This window comes from Tursiops truncatus, chromosome 8 (genome assembly GCF_011762595.2).
Source record: "Tursiops truncatus isolate mTurTru1 chromosome 8, mTurTru1.mat.Y, whole genome shotgun sequence".
NCBI classification, from domain to species: Eukaryota; Metazoa; Chordata; class Mammalia; order Artiodactyla; family Delphinidae; genus Tursiops; species Tursiops truncatus.
The window spans coordinates 83,470,217-83,483,220 of NC_047041.1; the positions used below are offsets into that span (position 1 = coordinate 83,470,217).

The 13,004-nt window shown below is 43.0% G+C and overlaps 1 protein-coding gene across 1 annotated transcript in view; it reads left to right on the forward strand.

Annotated features, from left to right (window-relative positions):
* The window catches only part of KIAA1549L (KIAA1549 like), a 284,536-nt gene that overhangs the window by 72,088 nt on the left and 199,444 nt on the right, over positions 1-13,004 (forward strand). The window lies entirely within an intron of this gene.

Consider the following 13,004-nt stretch of genomic DNA (forward strand, 5'->3'; position numbering starts at 1 on the left):
GGCAACTACCTTTTGGAAACAAGGTAGCCAATAAATAAATATAGGCAGATACCGTGACAGTAATAGGGCTTGACATTGACAGCTAGACAATAGATGTGACAGAAAGCTATAAAAATCTCTGCCTGGGGTAGGTTTAAATAGCCCCACTGAGCCCAGTGACCCTGAGGGCTTCATTGCATTAAGGTGCATTATAGTAATTGATGTGTTTCTTCTGAGTCTAATAGCCTGTGTTCATAACCATGACCCTGAGCCCTGCGGGAAAGATTCAGTTATTCTCAGTGGATGCTGTTTAAGAAGGTATGTGGGTGCACTGTATTATTTTTCTTAAATAATTTTAGAAAGATATTCTAATGTCTAAAGCAGTGGCATTGTCATAGAAGAAATATGTTTTGAAAAGAAAGGAGAAATAAGATGAAAAGGAATTGCTGCTTTAAAAAAAGTTGGAAAGCCATTTGACGAAAAGAAGGTTTAGTGATTGCTGCTTAGTTTTCCAGAAACCTTGGTCAGCCGCGAGGACTCATTATCCAAGGGAATTCTCTGGATTGCCAGCAATAATAAATGCTATAGAACTGTGCTGTCTAATAAAATGGTAGCCACAGTTACATATGACTATTTAAACTCAAATAAAATTAAGAATTCAGTGCTTTGGTTGCACTAGCCACATTTCAGGTGCTCACTGGCCACCTGAGACTAATGGCTACCATATTGGACAGCACGGATATAAAATATTTCCATCATTACAGAAAATTCTTTTGGCCATCACTGCCATAGAATGTCAGGAGGAAACAAGGCTTCATGTGGGAATTAAAACAATCATATAGACATCTTTCAGTCTTAGTCTCTTGTTTGGCTTTGAGTATTTGAACTAAAACTTCGTTGCAGAATTCCAGTTAGGTTTGGTTCTGTTAGAATTTGTCAGAAAAATGCTGTTTCTGAAACGATTTCATGAGTATAATGCTTCTGCATAGTTTTAGAGGCAGCTAGAAAAGTTCTTTGAAAATATGATGCTTCTGAGTCCTTTTTCTAAATGCACAGAAAGTTCTGGAAAAATCACAGAGTTCACAAGGCTCTTGGTTAATTCCATGCTAAGTCATTGGTGTATTTATCTTATTTTTTTTTTTTTAGAGTTATTCTGCAAGATATATATTGTAAGTAGTAGGGGAAATAATCTCAGCCAGTTCTTCCAAATAGATTTTAGGGAGCAAAATGTCGTTTCTTCTTCACAAATGTGTTCAACCAAACACTATTATGTTTTAAGTTACCTGAGAAGGAAATGTTCACCAGCTCACTAGTGGTCCAATCTGTGAGTGATGGTCATGATAAAGAAGACTTCTCTTAGGAAAAGCGGCAGACCAGTAAATTATGGGGAAGATAAAGGTATTCAATTACTGACCAAGGGGGGCGTTCTCTTTAGCTGGTTGATAGTCGTCATGATATATGTAGGTTTAAAACGAAAAGAGGAGAAACTAAAGTCAGTTTAACAGGTAACATAATTTGAGCAGGTAACAAACTGACTTTCTCAATCTTAGAAAACTCAAATCGATGACCTAATTTATTTTTCCCCCAAGGGCAGCTGATGCTCTGTTGGAGGTGGGCGTCACGAGAATGTTGTAATGTCCATGCATGCCTTTAGCAACCTAGGTATTTTATCCATGTGAGTTAATGAGCACATATTGGTTTATTGAACGTGCTGAACTTGGTAGGGCACATGTAGGAAACAACTTTGCTCTTTCTTATATCCCTTAACTTTTCTAGCCACTCTCAGGTGATAAGCCAGTAGTCTTCTTTCCCATGTATTAAAAACATCCATCCAATGTAACATCAAAATCCAATTAAGGGCTTCCCTGGTGGCGCAGTGGTTAAGAATCGCCTGCCAGTGCAGGGGACACGGGTTCACGCCCCGGTCCGGGAAGATCCCATATGCCGTGGAGTGGCTGGGCCCGTGAGCCATGGCCGCTGAGCCTTTGCGTCCGGAGCCTGTGCTCCGCAACGGGAGAGGCCACAACAGTGAGAGGCCCGCGTACCGCACCTTCTGCGTTGGCAGAGGGACAGTTGCTGGCTCATTGTGAGGTGCTTTTAGGGTTCTCTGGGCTCCCCCATTGCTGAACTTTCTTATTTTTCCAAGTAAGGACAAAATGTAAGTCCCCTCTCCAGGGGAGGGGGTGGAGTGTGTTGAAATATGCAGCACACTGGTAACTCTCTCCGTAGAAAATATCTTTGCCCTCCCAATGAATTCTTCACTCTCTCTTAAAGAGCCTGGAGGTGGGTGGTAGGCTCAAGCTAGCAGAACTGGCAGCTCAATCTCTTGGCAAGTCCTGCCAAGGTTGTCCAAGATACGAGGGATCTTAACATCTGTTGAGTAGTTTTGCTTCAACCACTCTGAGACCACAGAATAAGTGGACTTAACATCCTGTTATAAAAGCATCTGGACCACTCAGCCAGGAGGAGGCCTAGGTCAACGGGCTTTTCAGTTGTGAACCCTGATCGCCACATACTTGGTAACAAACCCAGGAATTTATGGCATTTCAGCTTAATGTGGCCACTGCTCACAAGGCTCCAAGTCTCTACTGGGGGAAAAGACTGATAAATACAAGCTCAGTCTATATTACAGGTGTTCCGTGCTCATCTAGGTGTTTCTACAGCCTTCATTTAATAAGCATTCATTGAACCTCCTGGATTTGTGTGTGTGTGTGGGTGGGTAGTCAGGGATGACTTCCTGGAGGTGATGATCTCTTCTGAGCTAGGTTCTGAAAGAGGAATAGGATATGCCTGCAGAAACGAGTGGTACCAACCTTAGGCCTGGGCCCATTCTGGCCCTCCTCAGTCTGCACGTTTCCATGGGGCAGGGGCTATGCAGGGACAAGGAGCCGTGCCCTCCCTTCTAGAGTCTAGAATCTGCATTAGGCTTTGGGTGCCCACAACTCTGGAATTCCCTATGCATGTCTTTCCATGGCCTGTGTGGGCTTCATTCCTTCCTCGCAAGGGCAGCCTGTGACACCAGTGTGTGCACCCATAGGCCTAAGAGATGACAAAGAAATGACTGCTCTGTGTGCTGAGATAGAAGGATTTGTATATACAGCCCAGCATTTCCATTAGCGCGAGTCCCCTTGTGCTGTGGGATGAGAGTGAGAAAAGAAGGTGGGCCGGCTGAGATCCAGGGGCTGAGGGCCAGAGTGAGAATTCTGTATTTGAAGCTGGCCTTCTAGGTCGTTACGAAGGAATCAGTAATAAGATAGGATAGAACATACTTCATTTAGTAACTTGTCAGCTTGATTTATAACTTTAAATATTTACATTTATGGCATGCAGGCCTCTGTTTGTACTCCTGCCCCAGGTTCTGCAAATGTTAGGAGTGGGAGTGAAGGTAAGCACGTTAATTAGGGCAATTGGATGGCTTTAGATCATAGGGGTTAGAAGATAGCTCTAGATTAATTAGAAAAGAATCCTATTTAGGAGGAGATCCAAGAATCAGATGAATTTTAGGTGAAACCTGCAATTAAAGGAAGCTTAGTTTGGTGCGGGAGGACCGGCTGCAGGGTATCTGAGGGCAGCTGTGTCAAAGTGGGCCTGCCGTGAATGCTTACAGATGCTGTCTGGAACAGAGCAGGGCTTGGGAAAACTCACAGCTCGGTAGCTTGATGTTTGGCTCTGTTTGTAGGACCCGTAGTATTCAGAGCACAGACATCTGAAAAAGAGGGTGATCCAAGAAGAAAAAGGGCAGGTGGCCCCTACCCGGGTGTGTTTTTCACTAATGATTGTGCTGATCAAGTGACAGGAGTCACTGTCCTGGTGTGGTTGGATGAGAACTCAAGATGCTCACTGGTGCTTTTGTCCCCCATGAGGAGCTCTAGATATTGGGTTGGCCAAAAAGTTCGTTCGGGGTTTTGGTAAGATGGCACAAAACCCCGAATGAACTTTTTGGCCAACCCAGTAGATTTAGGGAAAGTGTAGAATTCACAGGGTTAAACTTGAGAGCCCAAAACTTAGAACTTGGGAAATGGAGGCATCTGAAAGTGACAGCTGGGATGGTAGGAGTGGCAGGATGAGGAGTTTCAAGCTTTTAAACAACATGTTTATTACTTACATTGCTTTTTATAATCCCCAGTTCCCCAATTTTGCTTGCAATTACCAGCTGCTAGGAGATAGGCTTTTTTAATGGACTGCATTTATAAATTTGGGCATTTGGGTGCTACTGGAGAGTTTATTTCAACTTTACAGCAGACTGAATGGAAAGGATGCAGAGCTTCACCCATTTAGCTCAGACACAGCTATTTCTAACCTTGTTGGCCAGAGGGGTAGGATGGGAATCCACATCTATATTTATTTGGATCTATACTCTGATGCCGCCCCTTCAGAGGTCTGCTTCCTCCGTCTGCGTGTATGTGTTTTGGGGAGAGGAGGTGGGCACGGCAGGGCTTTCCAAAGGGTGGTTTTTGTCACCTCCTTTGGAAATGATCATATACATTTGGAGCCGTTACCTGACAGATCTGTCATCTAATGTCACTTTGCCTTTGGCCACTTGGCTGTGCTCAGTCTCACATATGTCCTGTCTCATGACGCTCAGCCCAGGAGGGTTTACTTTGTGCAACAGTGTGCTGTTAGCAGCATAATATATTACTTTTTATTTGTTACTATAAAAGGGGTGAGGAGTTGAAAAACCAGTGTCCTAGAGGATGTGGCACACGCATTCTGATTCATGGCCTCGGTCAGAACCATCCATCAGTCTTTTTCCTTTTCTCTTTGTATAAATAGCCTTCATCTCACCTGCTCCTTTTATCTTTATTTCTTCTCTCCCTTAGCAACCCACAGCATATCTTTTATGCTACTCACCACACTCGTGCTCTTCATGGCTACCTTGGACGGACCTGTATTGCTCAAACATAGCAAATAACAATTAATCCTAAGTGCTCGCTGGCCTCAGGGAGGGACCTCAGCTCCACTGAAGTGGAATTAGACAATTAGCTTTTCAGTAGTACCTCTTGATGGGAGCGGGTGGGAGCACAGGGATTGAGATGGGGTGGGTGGGGACAAGGGGAGTTGGGCAGGCGTGCACGTACCTGATTTTGAAATGCTCCAGAACCAGTCACTACACACAGGGCAGCCCAAATCAGCTGCCTGGCATCGTGAGGATGGGGATGTGGGATGGAAATGAAATTCCATTGGCTGGACTCACATGGTTGTGTATATGTATATGAGGTGAGAGTTAAGGGGTTCCTGGTGTATGGGAGCCATCTATTGGCTTAAAAACATGGAGTGGTATTGGAGTGCTGACAGACTCAATCATGCCTTCAACTTGCTTGAGTACATGAATATTGACCATATATGGATTCAGCGTCAATTGTGAATGTGTGTGTACTTTTCTGCCTGGTACTTGGTTACATATTGTTGGTCGCAGGGAGATTTATGCATATTGAGGAGGTTGTAGGTCTTGGGGTAGCATGTTTAATTAAAAATAATTCCCTTACCTATGTGCTCCTGTGAAATAAATAGACAAAAATCCTTCTTAAGCATTTACATTTTGTTCCTTGCAAAGATTGGTGCAGGCAGGGATGGTCCTGAGGCAAATGGGATTCCTGGTCTTTGCTGTATGGGACTATTACAAATGGATTTGCATGTAGATATGTTTATAGGCAGAGAAAAACCTTCTGGAAGGGTAAACACCGAAATACCACATGTAGTTATCTCTACACAGTGGGATTAGGGGAGGCTAATTTTCTTCCTTTTATTTAGTCTCTATTTTTAAGTTTTTTTTTTTTTAGAGTGAAATAGCTGAGGTATTTAAAAACAGGTTGAAAAAAAAGAAGAGCATTAAAAATTGAGTTGGGGAGTTGATTTTTCATATATATATGATATATGATATGATAGCTATGATATCTATGATACATGATATGATATATATATATATATTTCCCTATCTCTAAAGACTAATCAGTTTTACATCATGTTTTCATAAGAAATTGATTTTTTTCCTTGGTAGAAGAGAAAACAAAACATTCTTATAGACCACTCTCTCAATAAAGAGGAAACTTGACACTTAAGTAAAATTCAATAGGCTGCTATAGTAATAGTATCTATTGTTTACGGTGTGCCGGGCATTTTACACGTATTATTTGCAGTTGTTTCAGCAACACTACGTGGTGGTAGGTAGTAGGTAGTATCATCCGCATTTTATAAACGGGGGTACAAAGAGGTTAAGCAGCCTGCCTGAGGCTGCCTAGCAGGTGAGTGCTGAGCTGGGATTTGAGCAAATGTCTGACTCTAAACTTTGGTTCTTCCCATATGCCAGGCTGCCTTCCTCAATAGGAAGGCATCCAGGATGATTGCAGTGCATCTTGTAGGTGTTTGCTATACCTCATGATTGCTGTTTGTCCCCAGGCATCTCATTCTACCTCATGCCTGAAAAAAATAGTTCACACCTGTGCAACCTCTTCTCCCGAAGGGCCTGAGGGTTACTACTGCTAAATAAATTATCTGTTAGAAAAACACAACTAACCAAATAATAAAACCTGCCAACCTTTTCTAGAGTGCTCACCATGTGCCATACATATGGAGTCTTTTTTTTTTACATCTTTATTAGAGTATAATTGCTTTACAATGGTGTGTTAGTTTCTGCTTTATAACAAAGTGAATCAGTTATACATATACATATGTTCCCATATCTCTTCCCTCTTGCGTCTCCCTCCCTCCCACCCTCCCTATCCCACCCCTCCAGGCGGTCACAAAGCACCGAGCTGATCTCATATGGAGTCTTTTATATGAATTGTCTCATTAGGTTTTTACAACGGCCCTGGGAGGTAGATATCATTATGATCTTCATCATTTGCAGATGGAGAAATTGAAGCATCAAGATATCTCAGCTTGTGCAGGAGCGCCAGGCTAGGGAGTATTAGAGCTGGTTTTAGGGTCCAGACAGTTAACTCAGTGCTACGTGCTCTATCAGGACAAGATGCTGAAGAAAGTGTAGGCTTCCTTCTTGGGGCTCACGGTGGCTAAGACTCTGTCACGCAGAAGCCAAGGATGTGGAGACTTTCTGGAGGAGAGGATGGTGTTTGCTGAATCCCAAAGAGTGTCTGAGTCATTTAGTGGCTAGCCAATTCTTAATTCATAAATGGACCACCATATGGACGGAATTTATCAATCAGCAGAATTCTTCCCTCAGGATTTTGCTGGATAATATTCTGAACCATCTAATAAACCAGCTGTCGGTAAAAACTGAATGGAGAACAATCATATTTAGGGACGGTAACTTAAGGAGCATATTCTCTGCTTCTCTGGATACATTTAGTTCCATGTATGGGTTGTATTAGAGTATGAGAAGGTGACATTCTTGGACCACATGACTTTGTCCATGGGGAATTGTTTTCATTAAGCTGTGTTTTTATATAAGCCTTCTAATTGTTTTTGAAAGTTTTAACAAAACTATCTGCATATACCCCTTATGTAATATTTCTTTTTTTTTTTTTTGGTGGTACGCGGGCCTCTCACTGTTGTGGCCTCTCCCGTTGCGGAGCACAGGCTCCGGGCGCGCAGGCTCAGTGGCCATGGCTCACGGGCCTAGCCGCTTCGCGGCATGTGGGATCTTTCCGGACCGGGGCATGAACCCGTGTCCCCTGTATCGGCAGGCGGACTCTCAACCACTGCGCCACCAGGGAAGCCCCTTTATGTAATATTTCTAAGAAATTTTTCTCTGAGTTTTTCACTAGGAAAAGCTTTTGCTTCCCTGAGAAGCTATCGTGTTTCTTCCCAAATAATAAGAATTATGTAATTCAACCTGTGTCTGCCTTCACCGTGACTGCCAGGAAACTCAGCAGTAGAGATACAGTGTATTCGGTGATAAGGGGCCTGAGCTCTCTGGTGTCAGACTTCCTGGGTTCAAAACCTGATTCTTCCACTTACTGAAGTTTCAAGTTTCTTAAGTTGGGCAAGTTTCTTAACTTTCCTGTTTTTCAGTTTCCTCACCTATAAAATGGCAGTGGTAATGCCGTGTTTCCTTGGTTTTCAGCCATGGTTTTTATGTTTGTTTGTTTTTTGTATTTTAACATCTCTGAATTGCCTTAGTTTAACTGGCAGTTTTTCCTTTCTTAATGATGCCTTATATGCAGTGAAATATGGTACCTTTCAACCATGTGGTTATTATAAGAACTACATAAGGTGACACACATCACGTAACACATGAATATCATGAATGTTATGACCTTTTTTCACGCTCACTCCCAGGAACCACAGTCATCCTTATTGTTGGCTCATCTGCTCTTCTCCTCTTAACTGTTGTTTTCCTTTTATTTCCATTTTATTCATTTTGTATTATTAGTCCCTTTTGAAAACCAGTGTAAATAAATTGCAAAAAAGTAGATAGTGTTGTAAGATGCATTAATTATTACTACCACCAACTGAAACCACCCCAAATAAATACCAACCTCTGGGACAAGAGAACAGTCAAGTCCACAGGCACACGTTCTTCTATCAGAGGAAAAGAAATATCGACTATCTGTTGTCAGGCTAATCCCAGGAACACCACTGAAAAAGTAGCTCAGTTAAAATCAATGATTATTTTTCTGTTTGATAGTTACTGGTCACAGACAGTCTGAACCTCTTTCTAATTGGCAGAACATGACCTGGAAAGACTTTTATGTTATGTTGTATCTGTGGCACCTTTCCTACATGCTTTAACTTCTGTGCTCTCTAAATAATAAGCTCCTGCTCTTTAGTGGTTCAGTAGCTACTGAAATGAGGATTGGCCAATTTTTCCCATTACAGACAAGGAAATTTTTTAGAAGTTGTCTTCCACTTGGCATTAGGTACAGGTCTAGAATCTCTACTTGGTTCTCCCCTTGTACTGTATTTCTGGAACACTGTGCTGGTGCCAGGTGGCGGGGGGAGGGAGGGCAAACAAAACTGAAAGGGGCAGAGTTTTGTTTGGTCAGTGCCTATGCTGTGCCAGACCTTTGCTTGGCAGTTTACGCACACGGTCTCACTTATCCTGATGATAATATTGTGAGCAGGTATTATTATCTTCTTTTTACAAATGAGGTAACATTCTCAGAGTGGATCACCTTGCACAAGCTCACACAGCCAGTAAGTGATAGATCTGTGATTTAAATCAAATCCTGCCGGTTCCGAAGTCCATGATCTTTCCATTAATACTTCCCGAGGTCCCTGTCCTCTGTCACTTGTTTGTTCATTCATACTTTCACCCGCTCATTCAGGCACTCAGTCATTCATTCAACCAGCAGACATTTATTAATTGCCTGCTCTGTGTCAGGCACTGTGCTGGGCCCTGAAGATACAAAGATAAATACGACTTGGTCTCCCCTCTTACATCCCAATGGAGAACACAGACAGGCCAACAGACAAGCCAAGACACACGGTAGACATGCGTGACTGCAGAGCCCTGTGTGTGTGTGTGTGTGTGTGTGTACAAGCTAGTTGAGGACCCTTGCCCTTTTTTCCCCTAAACATTAACATTTACTGGTCAAAGAAGTTAGCAGTCCCATCTCCCCGTCCCTGCCGCGTCTCTTTAAATTCATTCTCTACACTGCAGCCAGAGTGGTTTTCCAGACGCACACCTACTTATATCACTTTCCTTTTTAAAACCCCTCGATGGTTCTTGATAGCCCCAGGATAAAGCCCAGACTTCCTAACAAGGCTTACTAGCGCCTTCTTGATCTTCCCTGCATCTCCCTCCACCTTGCAGTGCTTGATTCGGCTGTCCGGGATTTCTGTGATGCTCTTAGGATACAGTCCAGACTTCTTATCCTGCATCTTCCTTCACCGCCAAGTCTTTGATCCAGCTCTACGGAACTTCTTGCAGATCTAAGAAATCTCAGAACATGCTCTGCATCTCTGAGCTCTGACCTTTTGCCCCAGGTGTTCTCCTCTCTTGGAACATCCCCACCTCTACCCCAGCCCCCTCTTGACCTTCTTGTCTTCCTTCACCATCACCTCCTGTGGGAAGCATTCCCTGACCTCAAAACCTAAGTCAGGGGTCCCTGCTTTGTGTCCCCATCCCTTCATGCATGACCAGCATTTATCACATAGTTTTACAACCTCCTGTAGACACATCTGTCCTCTCTAATGGCCTGTGAGGGCCAAGAGCTTGAGCTTGTTCTCTGCTGAGTCCTCAGCAGCTAGCACCCTGACTGGCACATGGTAGGAGCTTAATAAGCATTGTTGAGTGAATGGATCAGAAATTTATATGCCAATATGAAGAAAACGGAGACCCCGTTTTCTTTTATACTAGTATGCACTGAAAAATGTTTAGCCTTTCTCTTTTATTTTTTTCACAGTCTGATAGTTAATATTATGTGTCAACTTGTTGGGTCATGGGGTGCCCAGATCTGGGTGTGTCTGTGAGAATGTTTCTGGAAGAGATTAGCATTTGGGTTGGTGGACTGAGTAAAGCTGCCCCAATGTGGGGTGTGTGTGGGTGCATCATACATCTCCTGAGGGCCTGATGGAACAAAAAGGGGGAGGAAGGGAGCATGCTTGTCTGGCTGATTGGGCTAGGACATCGAACTTTTCCTGCCCTTGGTACTCTTGATTTTCAGGCCTTCAGATTCTCACAGGAATCTACACCATCAACTCTCTGGCTCTCAGGCCCTGGAACTGGGTCTCCAGCTCGCAGATGGCAGGTCATGGGACTTGGCAGCCTCCATGGTCCTGTGAGCCAGGTCCATATAATAAACTTCATATATATAAATTTCATTATATATAATATATAAACAAATATATTTCTATCAACATAGTTAAATGAATAATACATTGTATAAATAATATACATATATTAAAATAAATACAAATATATTGGTTCTGTTTCTCTGGATGACCCTGACTAATACACATGGCTAAGTTGATGGACCTACACCTGATATGCAAATACACAAACAAGTGCAAGTTGAAAATTGTGGAAAGCAGCAGCAGTGAGAAGAAGGGATGGTGGTCTAGAATTTATTAAGATGAGAAGGCTGGTATCTTTTGTTCTATAATAGAACATGTTGTGATTAACAAGTAGGAAACAGAATGCAACCCACACTAGTGAGACAACTGAAACGTTTCTAATAAAAAAGCATGTCCAGGGCTTCCCTGGTGGCGCAGTGGTTGAGAGTCCGCCTGCCGATGCAGGGGACACGGGTTCGTGCCCCGGTCCGGGAGGATCCCACATGCCGTGGAGCGGCTGGGCCCATGAACCATGGCCGCTGAGCCTGTGCGTCCGGAGCCTGTGCTCTGCAACGGGAGAGGCCACAACAGTGAGAGGCCCGTGTACCGCAAAAAAAAAAAAAAAGCATGTCCAGCACAGAGAGTGACTGTGGAGCAAATGGAAGGCTCATTCTTGAGTCTGAAGGAGGAGCGTAGGGGTGGTACCTGCTGCATTAAATCAATGGCAGGGACAAAGTGGGAGGGCTCCAGGGGACATGGCCTGGCCACCAGGAGCTTAGTAGGTTTGCTTGATTGGAGTTGAAGTTCCACGTGGGAGAAGGAGAGGCTGGTAAAAACCTTGCTGAAGAGTCTGAGCTGCTGGTTGGGTGGTTTGCTGTGAATACCCTGGGTCTCTGGACGGATGGCAGACTACTGAACATTGGACCCTGAGAACAGTATTGCCATTTTCTTTAATTTTTAATTTTTTTTTTTTTTACTGAGGTATAGTTGATTTACATTTCAGGTGTACAGCAAAGTGATTCAGTTATACATATATATATATATATATATATATATATATATATTATATATATATATGTTCTTTTTCAGATTCTTTTCCCTTATAGGTTATTATAAGATATTGAATATTGTTCCCTGTGCTATACAGTAGGCCCTTGTTGTTTATCTTATATATAGCAGTGTATATCTGTTAATCCCAAATTCCAAATTTACCCTTCCCCCTGCCCTATGCATTTTCTCTATTGCTTTCTCTGTCTGGGCAGTATAGTAGATTCCTTTTTTTGTTTTGTTTCTAGATCAGCATTAATGAAAATCTACTGTGGGTTGAGAGATGCCACCTTTATTTCGAGGGTGCAAGGGAAAGACAACGGTGACCCTCTGCAGCGAGCAGAGTGGAACACCTGGGGTCTGGCTTGCTTGTCTCATACTATCCCAGAGTTCAGGTGAAGGAGAAGGTGAAAAATTCTGCAGTCCAAAAAGAAAAAGAAAACAACAACAAAAAAATCCAAAACAAAATCTTGTCTTTTGTGCTCCTTTGGAGTAGGGCATTGGGCACTCCCAGCCACCTTGTCATTAATTCCCTGGATGTATCTACAGCCTTCTCCAGACAGCCACACTCTTCCACTGACAAAACATTTAATTCGCAGTGACATTTCTCCATCATTATAAATAGCAGGGAAGTTTCAGTCATGTTTTAAGTGCCAAAGCTTTTTTCGCCCAGTGGGGCTATAGCAGTTTGAGCAGAGCCATTTGGATCCTAAAACAGATCGACTGGCTAGTATTACACTTGGCTCTTCAAAGAGAACTGCTGATTTTAGCACATTAGGAAGTTTCACAGGGGTATACATTTTCATATTTTCCTCCTCCAGTCAGGAGTTTCCACGGCACCAAAATTTTTGTGTAGCTGTCGACACTCTGGGATAGCTCCAATGATCTCTAAGGGCGTCATACATTTTGAAAAAAAATTATCAAAAAGAAATTAGTTTCAATTCACTGTAGTTATGAAAAATTCCCCAGCCCTGGCAAAGAGTGTTACAGAGTCACCCAGCTAGGTCACTCCAGACCTGGGACTCGCCTGTGTCCTCAGGTCCATCACTGTCACATTATCTGGAGTGATGCGTATTGCCCGAGAGCTTATCTTCCTCTGCTGTTCTGCCCCGTATCCCTTGCATTGTTCCTCGTTTATGTACTGGTGAGTGATATGGGTTAATAAAATTTGGGAGAAAACATCATGTATGAAGCAAGAAGATTAAATTTGGTGAGTGTTGATTAGCATTCTCAGTACTGCTTTAAAAATATATACTGTAATGAACTCTTCTCAGCTAAAATATGGCGTTACACGATCATAA